Here is a 16704-nt window from a genome sequence, read left to right as displayed (position 1 = left end):
ATTATATTTTAACAACTTTTTTTGCGCTCACAGACTCATTCACAGACATGTGCGAACCCTAGAGTTAGGGGCTGTTCAAACTGAACACATTTTCCTTCTGGACAACACACGCTGGACGGACATCACGGTGGATGGACATCAAGACCCCTGCATGTTTTGGACAGTGTTTAAAAAAAAAAAAAAACCCGCTTAGTTACATCAACTCATCGAGCCTCCATGAATAAGCAGCAAATTAATTTAGATATGGTTCTTCAGATACAATCAACTCCATGTAATTTTTTATTTTTATTTCCTTAATTCATTAACAACATCATTTAACTAATCATTAGTTCAAATCCATTATGGCTGGTTCTTGCAAAAGGCTGCTCTTTTGCATGAAAAGGGAGGGGCTAGACTCTTCCAATCTACTAATAAAATGACTTTAATGACTAATTCAATCAATGTTAACAGCCCAGTAAACAAACAAACAAACAAAAAAAAAAAAACTTCAAGGACCAATCCCATCAAGGTCAAATTACAACATTATTTTGGATATGCAATTACAGAAGAATGAAAAACTGATCACATGAATGGGCAATGAGTAAAAAGCCAACTGTGTCTTATAGCTTCAATATAATACTTCCATATGTACGCGAGAGGCCAGATCTATACAGTGACTTCAATTCTGTCATAGGGCTTCATGAAAATTTTATTGTGTGCACAATAACAGTTCTGCCGGAAAGAGAGATAAATGTTCTGCTCCTGTCAAGTGTGATTGCAAACCACATCCAGGCAGTTAAATTGTGAAAGTTGCAGTCATCACATTACAAAAGTTTTTGATGTGTGGAACACTAGAAAATAAGGCCATTTGTTCACTTGCCTTTTTCATTTGAACCGTTTATCAGGATCACTTTTAATTATATGTGTATCATGCTAATGTCTCACCCTTGCCTCTACTGGAAGCTTTTTAGAATATAAAAAGTTATCACTTTGGTCATTGTAACAGGGTTAAAATGGGCAAGGAGGAGGTTGGAATCGGCTGAACATTCAAAGTAATATTTAATGTAAACTTAAACAAAAAGACACACATAAACACACACACACAGCAGCTGCGTGTCTCTCTCTCTCGAACTATCTCTTTCCATCCCTTTCCTCGGCTGATTAGCCCAATTAGGGGCCGGGCATGCGTAGTCACGGCCCGGGCACGGCCCCCGCCCTCCTCCTCGTCACACTCCTCCCTCCTTTGCCTCAGTCTGGGGAACCCCCGGCATGACGTACATTCAACCCCCTCCTGCCGGCAGGCTTTCCCCACCTTCCTCGTGACCTGGGTGGGAGACAAGGGGAGGGAAAAGGGGAGAGGGACAGAGCGAGGCGGAGTGACAGTGAGAGAGAGGGAGGAGAGAGAGAAAAAATATTGCTCGCCAGTTCCCAGACATGCTGTCGCCTGGTCTTCGACCACTCCTCCACCCTCTGGCGGACGACAGACGCTCCTCCCCGGGCAGACAGCAGCAAGTCCTCCGACCCCTGGCAGATGGAAAGCCCCTCCGCGTTCTGGTGTCTGGTAGCGAGCCCCTCCGCCCCTGGCAGCGGCTCCTCCCCTCGCGGACGGCGGCCATTCCTCCTCGTCCAGGTGGCCGGCAGCGACTCCTCCATTCCCTGGCGGATGACCGCGGCTGCTTCTTTGGGTGGACGGCAGTGGTGAGGACTCCACGACAGCGCATGCCTCCTCCTTCGTGGATTTCGGGACCACTGTAACAGGGTTAAAATGGGCAAGGAGGAGGCGGGAATCGGCTGAACAGTCAAAGTAATATTTAACGTAAACTTAAGCAAAAAGACAAACATAAACCCACACACACAGCAGCTGCATGTGTCTCTCTCTCTCTCTCGAACTGCCGCATCCGGTATATGAGAAATATGAGAAACAGAAAAGCAAAATAAAACACTTGTAATGAAACCTAAACATCAACATACACAGCTATTTCCTAGGCTTATGGAATATTAGAGGTGAAAACCCCTGGTCTAACTATATAATTAGGCATGTGTAATTCTATTATTTCTGCTGTGCGTGTGTACCCATCTGTTTGCTTGTGTAAATGTAGCTGCTATCAAAAAAAAATAAAAATGTTTTTGTGCCTATTTAAAGTTGTTCTTAGGGTCAGTGAAAGACAACAAGCTACAAAATATTTTTCACTCATTTTGAACTGGATCTGTGAAAACAAGCTTGTAATCATACAGTTGCTGAGATGTAAGGAAAAGGGGGTCATAAAAAAAGGAGTGACAGTGAAAAGGAAATGTAGAGAAAAAGAGAAGCAACTGCCAATTTATGAGCACACGTTAGGGTATTTGTTTACTTGTGGGTCTGTGGCCTAATTAGACTCTTGCCTCTTATTGAACTCATTCAAACAGAGGGAGAGAAGAGAGAGAGAGAGAGAGAGAGAGAGAGAGAGAGAGAGAGAGAGAGAGAGAGAGAGAGAGAGAGAGAGAGAGAGATTGTGTATCTCAAAGGGACAAGAACTAACATTAGCACACAGCCCAGTAAGCTATACAACATCAGAAAACCATACCGATGGGCTGAAAACAGCACAGATGTGTTCCAGAAAGCAATAAATAGTCCAAAAAAAATAATAAAATACAAGCACTCCTAGATAACTTTCTGGATATCACCTATACTCACACTAAAGAAGGTGTGAATCTAGCTGTGAAAGACATACATTTTATATTTGAAAAATCTGCAAAACTGTCTAAATTTAAAGCGAAAAATGGACAAAACCATATACTCAAAAATGACAAAAATTGGTTTGATCAAGATTGTAAAGCATTTTGTAAAAAACACAGAATGTTATCTAATCAGAAACACAGAGATCCAAACAACACAGAGATTCACCTTCTTTACTGTGAAACACTAAAACAATACAAACATACACTCAGAACCAAAAAAGCACAATACACTCAAAAGCAGCTGACAATAATTGAGAAGTCTGTCAATACAAACTAATTTTGGGACAATTGGAATAATCTGAAAAATAAACTGATCATGAAGAATTGGCTATCCAAAATGGAGAAATATGGGAAACCCATTTTCAAACACTACTTAATAAAGTAGAAACAGACACAAATTCTAAACAACATCAAATAATCAAACAATTGGAAGTACTAGAATTGATAATCAAAGAAAATCTAAATCCATTAGACTTCCCTGTTACTGAAAAGGAACTTAAAGACAAAATTAAAATGCTGAAGCCCAGAAAAGCATCTGGACCCAATGGGATATTGAATGAAATACTAAAAAATACCAACACTAAATTCCAATTGGCCATTCTAAAATCATTCAATATGGTTCTGAATGTAGGTTACTTCCCTGCCATCTGGAATCAAGGACTGGTAACACCCATTTTTTAAAATGGAGATAATGGAGATTTGACCCTAATAATTACAGAGGTTTTGTGTGAGCAGCAACCTGGGAAAATTATTTTGTTGTATAATAAATTCGAGACTTTTAGACTTCATGACGACACACAATGTCCTGACCAGACGTCAATTGGATTTCTACCAAATTACCGTACATCTGACAATATTTACACACTACATACTTTAATTGAAAAACATTTGCATGCTTTATTGACTTTAAAAAAGCATTTGATTCGATCTGGCACCAAGGATTATTCTACAAACTTATTGAAAGTGGTGTAGGAGGTAAAACTTATGACCTTATAAAATCAATGTGCACTGAAAGCAAATACGGCATGAAAATGAGCACAAAAAGAACAAAAAATCTTTCCCAGGAGCGTGGAGTGAGACAGGGATGCTGCTTAAGCCCAACATTGTTCATTCTGTACATCAATGAACTGGCAACAATTCTGGTGCGATCTGCAGCCCCGGTCTCACTCTTTACGACTCCGAAATCAAATGCCTGCTCTATGCAGATGACCTGGTTCTGCTGTCCCCTACTGAACAGGGTCTACAGCAGAACGTGGACCTGCTGGAGCAATACTGTCAGACCTGGGCCCTGACAGTCAACCTCAATAAGACTAAAATCGTGATCTTCCAGAAAAGATCCAGATCTCAGGGAACACAATGCATATTCACATTAGGAACTAACCAAATAACACACTCATCACACCACAATTATCTAGGGCTAAAAATCACTTCCACTGGAAACTTCAACCCTGCAGTGAATGAACTGAGAGATAAAGCCTGCAGGGCCTTCTATGCCATAAAAAGACAATGTCCTATAGAGTTACCTGTTAGAATTTGGTTAAACATTTTAGAATCAGTGATTGAGCCAATTGCCCTATATGGCAGTAAAGTGTGGGGTCTACTGTCCAAATCAAGAATTCACCAAATGGGAAAAACATCCAATAGACACCCTGCATGCAGAATTCTGTAAAATATACTCTGCAAGTACACTGGCACACAACAAATAATGCATGCAGGGCAGAATTAGGCAAATATCCACTAATTATAAAATTTAAAAAATGGGCAATCAAATTCAGGAAACATCTACAACTCAGTGACCCCCAGTCATGCCATTATAAAGTCCTGCAATACCAAGAGTTGAGCAAAGTAAACAGTCCCCTCTCTCAGCTGGTCCAGAGCTTTAGTCCTGATGGTTCACTAACATCCACTAACCCCAGTCACACTAAAGATCTGGACCAGAACAACCCGGCCAAACTAATTAGATACAAATTTCAGCACAAATGAAAGATAATTATATCATCTATTGGGAAAATCAAACTCAACAACAGAGTAAAATGCAAAGCCACCTGGCCCTAAAAAGAAAATACACCATGGTAGACTATCTGTACACAGTGACAGATAAAAAAACTGAGAGCCACCTTGACAAGGTACAGACTCAGTGGACACAACTTCGCAATAGAAATGGGCAGACAGGAAAACACAAAGACCGCTGTGTGATAGCAGCACGATATGTGTCTGTCTGCCACAATATGAGGAACAGCGAGTGAACTGACTTTAGTCTGTCTCTCCATTTTTTTACTATGGCTCTTTCTTATTCTTATTATTTGTTTAGTTTTTTCTTCCTCCTTTATATAATTAATTTATATTATTTAACATTACCATTTTACCTTATTTGTCAAGTATACATTGTATATTTATTTTTTCTTATCATATAATATACATTGTTTTGCACTGTCTTTGTTTTACAGTCTTATTTGTACATGCATAAAGCACCTTACAAGAACAACAATTGAGAGAGAGAGAGAGAGAGAGAGAGAGAGAGAGAGAGAGAGAGAGAGAGAGAAAGAGAGCTTAAAGAGAATAAATGAGTCCCGAAAGAAATATGGATCACACTTGAATCCAATTAAATATTTAGCCCATGCTATTTCAAAAAGAATAATCAAACATAATGAGTATTTGCAAAAGATCACAAAGGATGGATATTAAAATTACCCAGTATTTCCTGAGAAGGTGGGATGATAATTGTGGTATCATCTGTTGGCATGCCACTACCCCCCTCTATTTTCCGGAGGCAGTCCCTCAGACTTTGACACTCCACCCTCAGCTGCTCCACCTCTTCAGCGCGCTACTGTTTGGCGATGCTGGTGGGATTCATCTGCAGGTGAATTACCTTCGTTTTCACTGGGTCATAGTCCCCCTAATGTACATAGGAAAGATGTTAAAAGGGTAACAATTAAGTAATTAAGTAACAATTTTACTTAAAAACTTAGTTTTAAAACAAGCTCAGTCATCTCATTTAATTCCCCCCAAAATTGAAAAAAGTACAGACTTAACATGCAAGGCTTGATGCAAACCCAGTTATGATTGCTCTGATTATTTTTGGTTTGTGGTACCAAGTAAATATTTGCTGATGTAGTCTTTGGTCAAAGAAACAAACCTTTTATTCTGTCTTTTCTGACAAAATTAAATAAAGTTAACAATGGAAGAAGTCTGGAAACATAACAGGCTGTATATACAGGTAAAATACTGAAACATATCAAATCTGAAAATCAGTGCCTTTGAATTGTAGTTAGATTTCATAACATTCTCTCTAAAATCATTCTCTCGAAAACATTCATTGAATACTAACATGCTAGCACTTTTTTTACATGATTATCTATGATTAGAATAACAGGAAAATGTGAGTGGTGCTTGCCTGTGCCACAACTCACCATTTGCTATAGGGTGTTGCTAGGTGGTTGCATATTGTCAATGGGATTTTACTGAATGTTTTATTGTCTGTCCACCAGGAAATCTCAAATCAGATCATTTTTGATAAACTGGATGGAATGTAATTTAACATAACTCCTCAACAAGCCATGTAATTTGATTTCATATTTATACTACAAATGGTGCGGGACACAACAAAAATTAATAATGAGGGTTGGGGTTTTTAAAAATCCTGGGCCAATGGCTCATTCATCATCCATTACAAATTCTTAAAGTTCTTAAGAAACTTTAATTCTTAAGAAACTACAAAAGAAAACCAGCTTACATGAAGGGTTAAAATTCATGAAGTTTTTAAAAGGCTCTCACACAGTAAAAATACATTTATCCAAATTACAAAAAAAAAAAAAAAAAAATAAAAAAAAAAGGGCCAAAAGAAGTGATAGTTCAACCCTGTCTGAAACGAAAGGCTTTATCTTCTGGAATGATTCTTCATTTGGGTGTAAAACTTCAGGGGTTTAAAAGCCATTACTGAGCCTTCTGCTGAATTAAGGGCCCTATCAAATAATAATGCCTCAATCTGAACATCTCATTACTGAGCAAATTACATCACCCTGAGCGGAGTGCAAGAAAAAGTGAGACAGAGAAAAAGAAGAGAGATAGAAGACACAAGGTTAAGATGGAGGTGACATAACTCGGGGCTTAAGAAATTTGTTTTATTTTTTCCACAAATTATTTGTTTTCCATTTCATTTCTTATGAATTCCATGTTTTAAAATTAATTTTTATATCATTAAAAATGTGTAATTTATGTTTTAAAGTTACTTTTTATATAATTTATATAATATTTTAATAATTAAATTTTAACATATAAAAACTGTTTAATCAATTAAATTCTCAATTAAAGTGCCTCTTTACGGATCTTCACAACACAATCCAAAACAAATTACTGTAGTTCATTTTTTTTTTTTTTTTTTTTGTCAAGTACTGTGTACAGATGTAGGTATATTTGCACCAGCTCACTAATAACTCTGCACGCCTGTGTGTTCATGTTGACTGATCTTGATGGACTGAACAACATAGGCCTCAAAAGTATGTGGAGCTCCAGGTCACATCTACCAATGTTGTAGACCAATGGCAGTAAGAAGGTGCTTAGCAGCCGGAACACAGTTTTCTTAAAGTTCACACTGGCGAGCTATTACAAACCACCAGAACTAACTCAAAAATACCATCATTTTAGCCAGATATTGTTCTAAAGGATGTCATACCTGTTCTTCGATTTCATTTGAAGTGTACTGGGGCCTTTTAGTAGCCCTATCTACTTCAGCTAAAATTAAACTAAGAACTAAATATACTGGAAAAAAATTAACTAAGAACTAAATATACTGGAAAAACCTAACAGTTTAAGTGAAACTAGAAAACACAGAAAAAACTAACAGTCATAAATGTGAAATCTAATGAAAACTAAACTAATTCGATAAGGCAAATAAAAAATAAAATAGAAATAAAAACTAAATTACATATTAAAAACTATAATATTCTTGTACAAATTTTTTTATAGTTTGTACAGGTGACAAATCCATAAGTAAATCTCTCTAGCAATTAACTTGAATCATGGATGAATCACAAATAAAGAGACTTGAAAAACAGAAAAGGTTAGCAGTCCTTGGGCCAAAAATAAACCTCTTACAACCAGTGAGTGAGTTGGTGGGTATATTTAACTGTTTGCATGAATTCACTTATTTTTCCTGCGACACTAAGTGTCACAGATAATTGATAGAAGAAGAGCTCTATAAATATTACAGCCAAAGTCTAAGCATGTTAAGCAGCCTCAGCAACTAAGAGAGCAAGATGAATAAGTGACACAGCTCTTGAATTCCAGACTTTTCTGTTTGTTCTGGGCTGGCACCAGTGTTAAGGTCTAATGGAGCATGTCTGACTGTATTTTAGCCCGGTGTTCGCATCATTGAATCAGGAAGTGAAAGAAAGATAAATGGATGAGATGCCACTGATAACTGTAAAAGCATCACAAAAACGAAAAGCAAAGGGAAAACGTCCTAATGTTTTCCCTTACGTCAGTGGCTATGTTTACATGCAACCAAAAAACCTGTTAACAGTCTAACTATAACCTCAATCTGGAAAAAAATATCCAACTGAGCTTGATCCTAATGAAATTTCTATCCAATTGAAAGGGATGGTGTAGATCTAAAGTAATCAGTTAAATAAAAGAATATTAGCCATGTAAACCAGACTACTTTCTCCATCTGAATTAAAATACTTTATGCACATGCAGTGCAGTGGTGAGTATATTTAGTAATTACACTATACTTGCTGCAGGAGCCTGATTTATACACGGCAATGGGAACTTTTGGGGGCTCACACTGAACATTCTGCAGGTATGTGTTCACTTCATGACAACAAATAAAGCAAAAAAGAATTCTAAACAGGGACTTTACAGGAATAAATTCCACCCTCGTGAACGTGCATTCCACAGCTGGCCAGAAGCGAACATTTTTAGTAAAAAATAAAGCTTTAAATATTGATTTATTTCTTACACACATCTAACGTTTCACTCCAGAAGACATTAATTAATCCACTGTAGTTGTATTTTATACTTTTATGATGGCTATATGTGCTTCCCTATCTGTCACTCACTCAACGTTGTGTTGATGTAGTGACACTAGGGGTCACTCTTGGGAGCCCCAAACACCTCTGCTTTTTTTAAAAAAGGCCAATGAGAATTGGCCAGTGGAATTTGCATGCCACTCCCCCGGACATACGATTATAAAAGGAGCTAGTATGCAACCACTCATTCAGATTTTCTCTTTGGAGCCGAGCAGTTGTATTCAGTGCACTGAATTAAATTCCCTCCAAAGACGTACCTCAAAACTGTTGGATTTATGGCGCATTTCAGCGGCTTCTCCCCCTCTGCATCCATGGAGTGCAGAGAATGCCCCTGGGCGCTTTGGCAGAGTGAAAATAAGAGAGTATATTCTAAAAGAGTATATTTTCATTCACAAAAAGAGTGGCACACACACGGAATATCTTTTTAAAGATGCCTTTCCGTTTGTGTGTTATTCCTGGTTGCGGTCGTTATCTCTCCGCTTCTAACGGCCACGATCGCTGTCTTACGTGTCTGGGCACTCCCCACGCGGAGACATCGTTCGTGGATGAGTCATGTCCTCATTGCGTGAACATGACCATGGCAACGTTCATAAGAAAGCAAGCCACCCCATCGGCTCCCCACACCGGTCCTTCTACCTACGGGTTTGAGGCCACGTCGGTTAGCACTGGGGGCGATTTGGGGACATCAATGGGACCACCTCCGCCGGCTATCCCCCCACGGACCTCCCATTCCCCAGCAAGCTCGCTTGCCCTGATCGGGTTCTCGCACGAGACCGCCAGCTTGTCTCAGCGCGAGTTCGACTTCTCGTTCGGAGCTCAAGACGATGAGTTATCGAGCGCAGCAATGGAGAGTGGGCTCGTCCATTCTGACGCAGAGGCTTTGGCTGGGCTTCCTCCTTCGGGAATGGTCACCCAGTCTCACGCCGACGCGGAAATGACGGACATGCTTTCCTGGGCAGCCACGAGCGTTGGGCTATAATGGAACCCTCCACTCTCCCCTGAACCCTCGCGGCTCGATGATTGGTTCCTGGGCTAGTGGCGCCACCCACGGCCATGCCCTGCCCCTGTTCCTTTCTTCCCGGAAGTGCATGAGAAGCTGACAAGATTGTGGGAGGCACCTTTTACTACCCGGTCCCGGTTTTTCAGCTCCCCCGCTCTCACTACCCTCGATGGTGGAGCGGCCAGGGGGTATTCGGTGATCCCCCAGGTGGATAAGGCGCTCGTGCCCGAGGATCCCGTCCAGGGCCTGTAGGTTTACTGACGATTGTGGCCTGCGGTGGCACTGGACAAGCTGCCTCCGCCCTGCACACCATGGCTCTCCTGCAAGTACACCAAGCCAATGCACTAAAAGAACTGCACGAGGGTAGTTCTGACCCGGGATTGATGCAGGAACTGTGCTCAGCGACCGACCTCGCTCTCCGGGCGATGTAGGTCACGGCGCGGTCTCTCGGGCAGGCGATGTCCACCCTGGTGGTCCAGGAGCGGCACCTTTGGCTCAACTTGGTCGAGATGGGGGAGGCGGACAAGGCATGGTTCCTTGACACCCCCATTTCCCAGGTTGGCCTGTTTGGCGACAACATCGAGGACTTTGCCCAGCAGTTCTCGGCGGTGAAGAAGCAAACGGAGGCCTTACAACATATCCTGCCCCGGCGCGGCTTAAAACCCCACACCCTGTCTGCTCATCGCCAAGGGCATCATCCTGCAGCAACAACACCCATGGCCCAGCTCCGGCGTGGAGCCCTCCGCAGGAAGCAGACACCACCCATCTCGCGGCCGGCCGCTAAGAACCCATGGAAGGCTTCGAAGAGCCCCCGAGGTGGGCAACCCAGGGGCGAGGAGACCCACTTCTCTGGGGCTGGTCGACAGACATCTCCATCCCCCGGTGGAGGGCCGGGAGGAGAATCTTTTTTCGCCGCATACCCAGGAGGCTGCGGCACCCAAATGCCTGACAAAAGAATGGTTCCCTCGTCTCCTGGGTCACATATCCGGTGTGCACGGCCGTCGTCACGACCACCATCCACCGTCCCATTTTGGCAGGTATGGCGCTCCAGCGGCAGACCCCCCGCCCCTGTGCGCCCAGCTGTGGCTCAAACATGCCAACACGGGATTGGTTCCAGTGGACTACGGGGATGAGATTCCTCCTCCCCACTCCTCGGCCAATCTTATGGTGGGAGCCAGGTAAGTGCTTTGATGTCCCTGGACTCAGCATGGCCACGGGGCTCGAGTCCCCTCGATGTGGCACATTGAGCTCTGCCCCGCTGCGAGGCCCCACCCACTGGTACGTCCAACATGATCATTCCCTTGGTCCCCCTCACCCGGAGTTTGGGCGCATGGTTCGTGCTTTCCAACCTGTCGCGATGGCTGACCCAGACCGTCCGACTCAGCTACGCGATTCAGTTCGCCAGGCGCCCGCCCAGGTCCAGCGGCATCCGCTTCAACTCGGTGAAGGGCGAGAACGCCGCTACCTTGCGTGCGGAATCACTACCCTTCTGCGCAAGGGCACGATAGAGCCTGTGCCACCAGCCGAGATGAAGAAATGGTTCTACAGCCCTTACTTCAATGTACCGAAGAAAAGCAGTAGGTTGCGACCAACCCTGGACCTGCGAGTACTGAACCGGGCTTTGCACAGACTCCCGTCCAAGATGCTGACGCAAAAACACAATCTAACGAGCATCTGGCATCAAGATTGGTTCGCGGTGGTAGACCTGGGGACGCATACTGCCACGTCTTGGTCTTACCTCAACACAGACCCTTCCTGCGATTTGCCTTCGAAGGCCAGGTGCACCAATACAAGGTCCTCTCCTTCGGCCTGTCCTTGTCCCCTCGTGTCTTCATGAAGGTCTCAGAGGCAGCCCTTGCCCCGATAAGGGAAGTGGGCATCCGCATCCTCAACTATCTCGATGACTGGCTAATCCAAGCTCACTCTCAGGAGTTGCTGTGCGCACACAGGGACCTCGTGCTCCGGCACCTCAGCCGACTGGGGCTTTGGGTCAACTGGGAAAAGAGCAAGCTCTCCCCGGTTCAGAGCACACCACTCGGGTTGATGCATATGAGACCGCTTCAGCACTGGCTTCAGACTCGAATCCCAAGATGGGCATGATGCCACGGGACACATCACGTGGCCATCACGCCGATCTGTCGCTGCCTCTTCAGTCCTTGGACCGAACTTGCATTTCTACTGGAAGGGGTTCCCCTAAAGCAGGTCTCTGGGCACATCGTGGTTACAACAGACACCTCCAAGATGGGCTGGGGCCCAGCCTTGGTGTTGCTGTGTCCGGTGCGAGCTTCTCACATCTATTTGGATCGTACGCAGAGCCTTAGAAGCTCCGAGCAGCTCTTTGTCTGCTTTGGTGGACAGCGGAAAGGAAGCGCTTTCTCCAAACAGAGGATCGCCCACTGGGTCATTGACGCCATTGCGATGGCATATCAGGCTCAGGACGTGCCACCCCCTGCGGGGTTACGAGCCCACTCTACCAGGAGTGTGGCGGCCTCCCGGGCCCTGGCCAGTGGCACCTCTTTGGCAGACACCTGCAGAGCAGCGGGCTGGGCAACACCCAACACCTTTGCGAGGTTCTACAATCTCCGGGTTGAGCCGGTCTCGTCCCGTGTATTGGCAGGCACGAGCAGGTAAGTTCCGGGACAGCTGGCCGGGTGTACCGCTTGCGCATAGTGCCTTTCCCCTCCCTTGAGGTGAAGACGTGCGCTCTTGACTCCCAGTCCTGTTCACAGACTGTGATCCCTGGATGACTTTCCTCCTTAGCCTTGTGGCAGTTGAGTTTGCGGAGAAACTCACTGCCGGCCTAGTACGTGCGCTAATGAGACCCTGTACTGAGGTAGGTGCTCCACATGTGCTGGTTCCCTGAAGGCGACCCCATGTGATATTTTCCGCAAAATCGTTTCCCTGACGGCAAACTGCATCTTCCTTGGGCAGAGGCCCCTCTGCCCCCGGTCACCATGCTCTGTAGAAACTCCTCCCCCTTCGGGTAGGACCTACCATGGGACCTCTCCACATGACATACTTCTGACAAGACTCGGTAAGACCATGTGACATATTCCACTCAAAATACCCCCCAGTCTTTTTGGGCGGGGTGTGGTCTCCACGGTGTATTTCCCTTGGGAGGGACAACTCCCGACGCAGACACTTATGGCTCCCAGTCAATTAACAAATTCCACTCTTTTTGGGGAGAAAAGAGAGGGAAAGAGGCCACGGCTGGGCTAGCCTCTCCCTATAGTTGGGCAGTCAACTTGTTCCTGATGGACCGTTCGACGCTCATAAGAGCATTGGGGGAGGTTACGTGACGGCCTGGTGTGCTGGCTACGAGGCACACAGTGGTCTGCCCGTCACACACCACCAGTTCACATAACACAGTTCAAATAGTTGTGGCGTTTTGTATAGGGACCCCTAGTGTCACTACATTGACCCAACGTTGAGTGAGTGACAGATAGGGAACGTCCTGGTTACTTTCGTAACCTCCGTTCCCTGATGGAGGGAACGAGACGTTGTGTCCCTCTTGCCACAATGCGTTGAAATGGCCGGGACCTTGTCTCGGCTCCTCAGCACAAAACATGAATGAGTGGTTGCATACCAGCTCCTTTTATACCCGTATGTCCGGGGGAGTCGCATGCAAATTCCACTCGCCAATTCTCATTGGCCTTTTTTCAAAAAAGCAGAGGTGTTTGTGGTTCTCAAGAGTGACCCCTAGTGTCACTACATCGACACAATGTCTCGTTCCCTCCATCAGAGAACGGAGGTTACGAAAGTAACTAGGACGTTTTTGGAGCTTCAAAATTTTGGTGCCCATTCACTTGCATTGTTTGGACCTACAGAGATTAAATATTCTTCCAAAAATCTTCATTAGTATGCAACTTCACTTGCAACTTCCTGATGCAGTTACCATAATTTCTAAAGCATTTCTACTTATCCACAGTCAATATGTGATAGATTTGTAAAGTAAATGTTATGTTTTACAAGAGATGACGCAAAGTGAGCACAGTAAGTAGCTTAAATATCTTCCTCAAAACTCATGTTACATTTAATAGCCAAGGCTGGTTAGAATAGACCTTCAATTAAATATTAAAAACACAAAAAATGGCAATATTAATATTATTTATTATTAATAATATTAATAATCTAGCTTTTAGACTTATTGATATCATGGGTATGGCACATACAATTTAGAATATGACATCCATTTTATTTATGATCTTTTCTTTTGGTTTGCATCCATCAAGTTCCAAACAAAATGTGAAAATAATCAAATGAGATAGAATACTTTTCATTTGTAAAAGTATTTAATTCACTTGATAATTAAAAGAAATTGGTATTACCACATTTATCTACTATACAAAAAATATTTTTATTTTTTTCCCAGCAAAAAAATAAAAAAATAAAATAACTATTGTGAAATACGTATATACCGTTGCTGTGAAAAAAGACTTTGGTCATACTGTTGACCACTACCATAAATATAGCATACAGATACATACACACATACCTAAACAATGTAAATATTTAAACACTAGGTTATGGTCTTAGTTTCCACTAAGTGCCTCTGTTGCCACATTCTTCATTGACTAACAGAAATAAATAAAAACAACACTGTGCTATTATTACACAAGGATTTTTTAAAGTATATTTAAAGCTAGTGCTCCCCAGCACGACAAGAGCAATTTTCTTACAGTACAAGTACAACCCTTGGGGGAAATCATATCATATGAGAAGAGCCATCAAAACTCCTTGGTGACCCATAAGGATCCATCTTCAGTCCTTCCTTCAAGTCCACTTTTATTTGTATAATTGTTTTCTGTAAAAACCAACAGTCCTCTATGCAATGCCTCAGTTTCTTCACCTGTACAAGGAAACCTCAAGCTAATGGTTGGAAGGAAAAAGGAGGAGGAGATTGAGGTGATAATTGACTAAAGGGAAAAGATGGAAATAGGTTGCACGATGATTTGAAGATAAGAGTGCTCATAATATGCGGAGATCTGCAGGCAAGCGTAACATGTTCTCAAGTACCATTTGGGGCTTTGCAGAATAAACACAAATATTCTGGATTTAGTTACTGTGGCAACCAGAGGCAAAACAATTGTGACTACACACACACCTGTGCACCAGCTTAGTTAGCTAAACAGCTCATTTTCATGAGCTTGTCCTAAAATTCTGCTGAGGATGAATTTAATTGATTAGACAAGCTAAAGCCATGCAAGCTCCAGGACGAGAGGGTGTTTGATTTGAATGCACCTTTAAATATAGAAGACCATTTCTTGGTTAAAAAAAAAAAAAATCAAAATAAAATGACCACTAGGGACAGACTGATATGTCAGCCAGGGGTGCATTTTCCAAAACCATTGTTAGCCAACTATGGTCGCAAATTCCATTGTTACCAACAATTTGGTGTTTCCCGGAACCATAGCTCCAACAAACACTTGCAAACAGGATTAAGAGAAAGCTGTTTAGGTGGGTTTCTACCGGAGAACACGGCTTACATGTTCATGTGTTCCTGTTTTAAGCAGCTTTCTGCTGTTCATGTAAATAAGCTGTTATAATTTGACATCCACTCAATCTCTGCAAAAGTTATAGCTCCACCGCAGCGTAACATCATTAATGACAGCTCTATATTGTTGAACCATTGTGGTTTGAAAAATGGATGTGCGACATAGTTACTATGGACATAGTTTCTCCAACGATGCATCACATTATGGTGGTTAAGCAGCGAGTTGTGCTTTTGTATGGGAAATGCACCCCAAGCCAATTAAACAGACGATATTTGGCAATTTAAAGATTATCGACATTGGCCGATGATTATGCCCACTTAAACAGAAATGTCATTCCAACTTACAATATTGTGTAACAAAATTGTTCTTTTAAATGTAACAATTTTGTGTACATTTTATTTCTTTAAGTATCGACATTTTGGCCATCTACCCAACATCTGGAAGTTGACATGTTGCTTCCGAATGTTCCAGTACCCTGACTTACTGACAAGCGTCATCTCCTATCAGACATTTTTGCATCAGTTCAAGTGTGTCTACCATCTCCTGTTGTGTGACTGATAGTGGGTTGCATCTGCAGCCTCAGAGGCCAGGGTTCATGTCCTGCGTTCTAGCCAGGAAGAAATGGCCCTCACATACAGTTGAAGTCAGAAGTTTATATACACTTAGGTTGAAGTCATTAAAACTCATTTTTTAACCACTCCACATATTTAATATTAGCAAACTATAGTTTTGGCAAGTCGTTAAGGACATCTATTTTGAGCATGACACAAGTAATTCTTCCAACAATTGTTTACAGTCAGATTGTTTCACTTTTAATTGACTATATTACAATTCCAGTGGGTCAGAACTTTACACACACCAAGTTAACTGTGCCCTTAAGCAGCTTGGAAAATTTCAGAAAATGATGTCAAGCCTTTAGACAACTAGCTTCTGATAGTAGGTGTACTGAATTGGAGGTGTACCTGTGGATGTATTTTAAGGCCTACCTTCAAACTCAGTGCCTCTTTGCCCAAGGTTCATCCTTGGGAGCAATTTCCAAACTCCTGAAGGTACTACGTTCATCTGTACAAACAAAAGTACGTAAGTATAAACACCATGGGACCACGCAACCATCATACCGCTCAGGAAGAAGACACATTCTGTCTTTTAGAAATTAACGTAGTTTGGGGTTAAAAGTACAAATCAATCCCAGAACAACAGCAAAGGACCTTGTGAAGATACTGGAGGAAACAGGTAGACAAGTATCTATATCCACAGTAAAATAAGTCCTATATCGACATAACCTGAAAGGCTGCTCAGCAAGGAAGAAGCCACTGCTCCAAAACTGCCATAAAAAAACCAGACTACAGTTTGCAAGTGCACATGGGGACAAAGATCTTTGGAGAAATGTCCTCTGGTCAGATGAAACTTTTTGGCCATAATGACCATCATTATGTTTGGAGGAAACGGGTAAGGCTTGCAAGCCGAAGAACACAATCCCAAC

General features: G+C 42.7%; 1 pseudogene; it reads right to left on the bottom strand.

Moving 5' to 3' along the window:
- The window catches only part of LOC127445564 (mitotic spindle assembly checkpoint protein MAD1-like), a 138764-nt pseudogene that overhangs the window by 66001 nt on the left and 56059 nt on the right, over positions 1-16704 (bottom strand).

This window comes from Myxocyprinus asiaticus, chromosome 8, assembly GCF_019703515.2.
Source record: "Myxocyprinus asiaticus isolate MX2 ecotype Aquarium Trade chromosome 8, UBuf_Myxa_2, whole genome shotgun sequence".
Classification (NCBI taxonomy): Eukaryota; Metazoa; Chordata; class Actinopteri; order Cypriniformes; family Catostomidae; genus Myxocyprinus; species Myxocyprinus asiaticus.
This window is presented reverse-complemented; position numbering and strand designations above follow the sequence as displayed.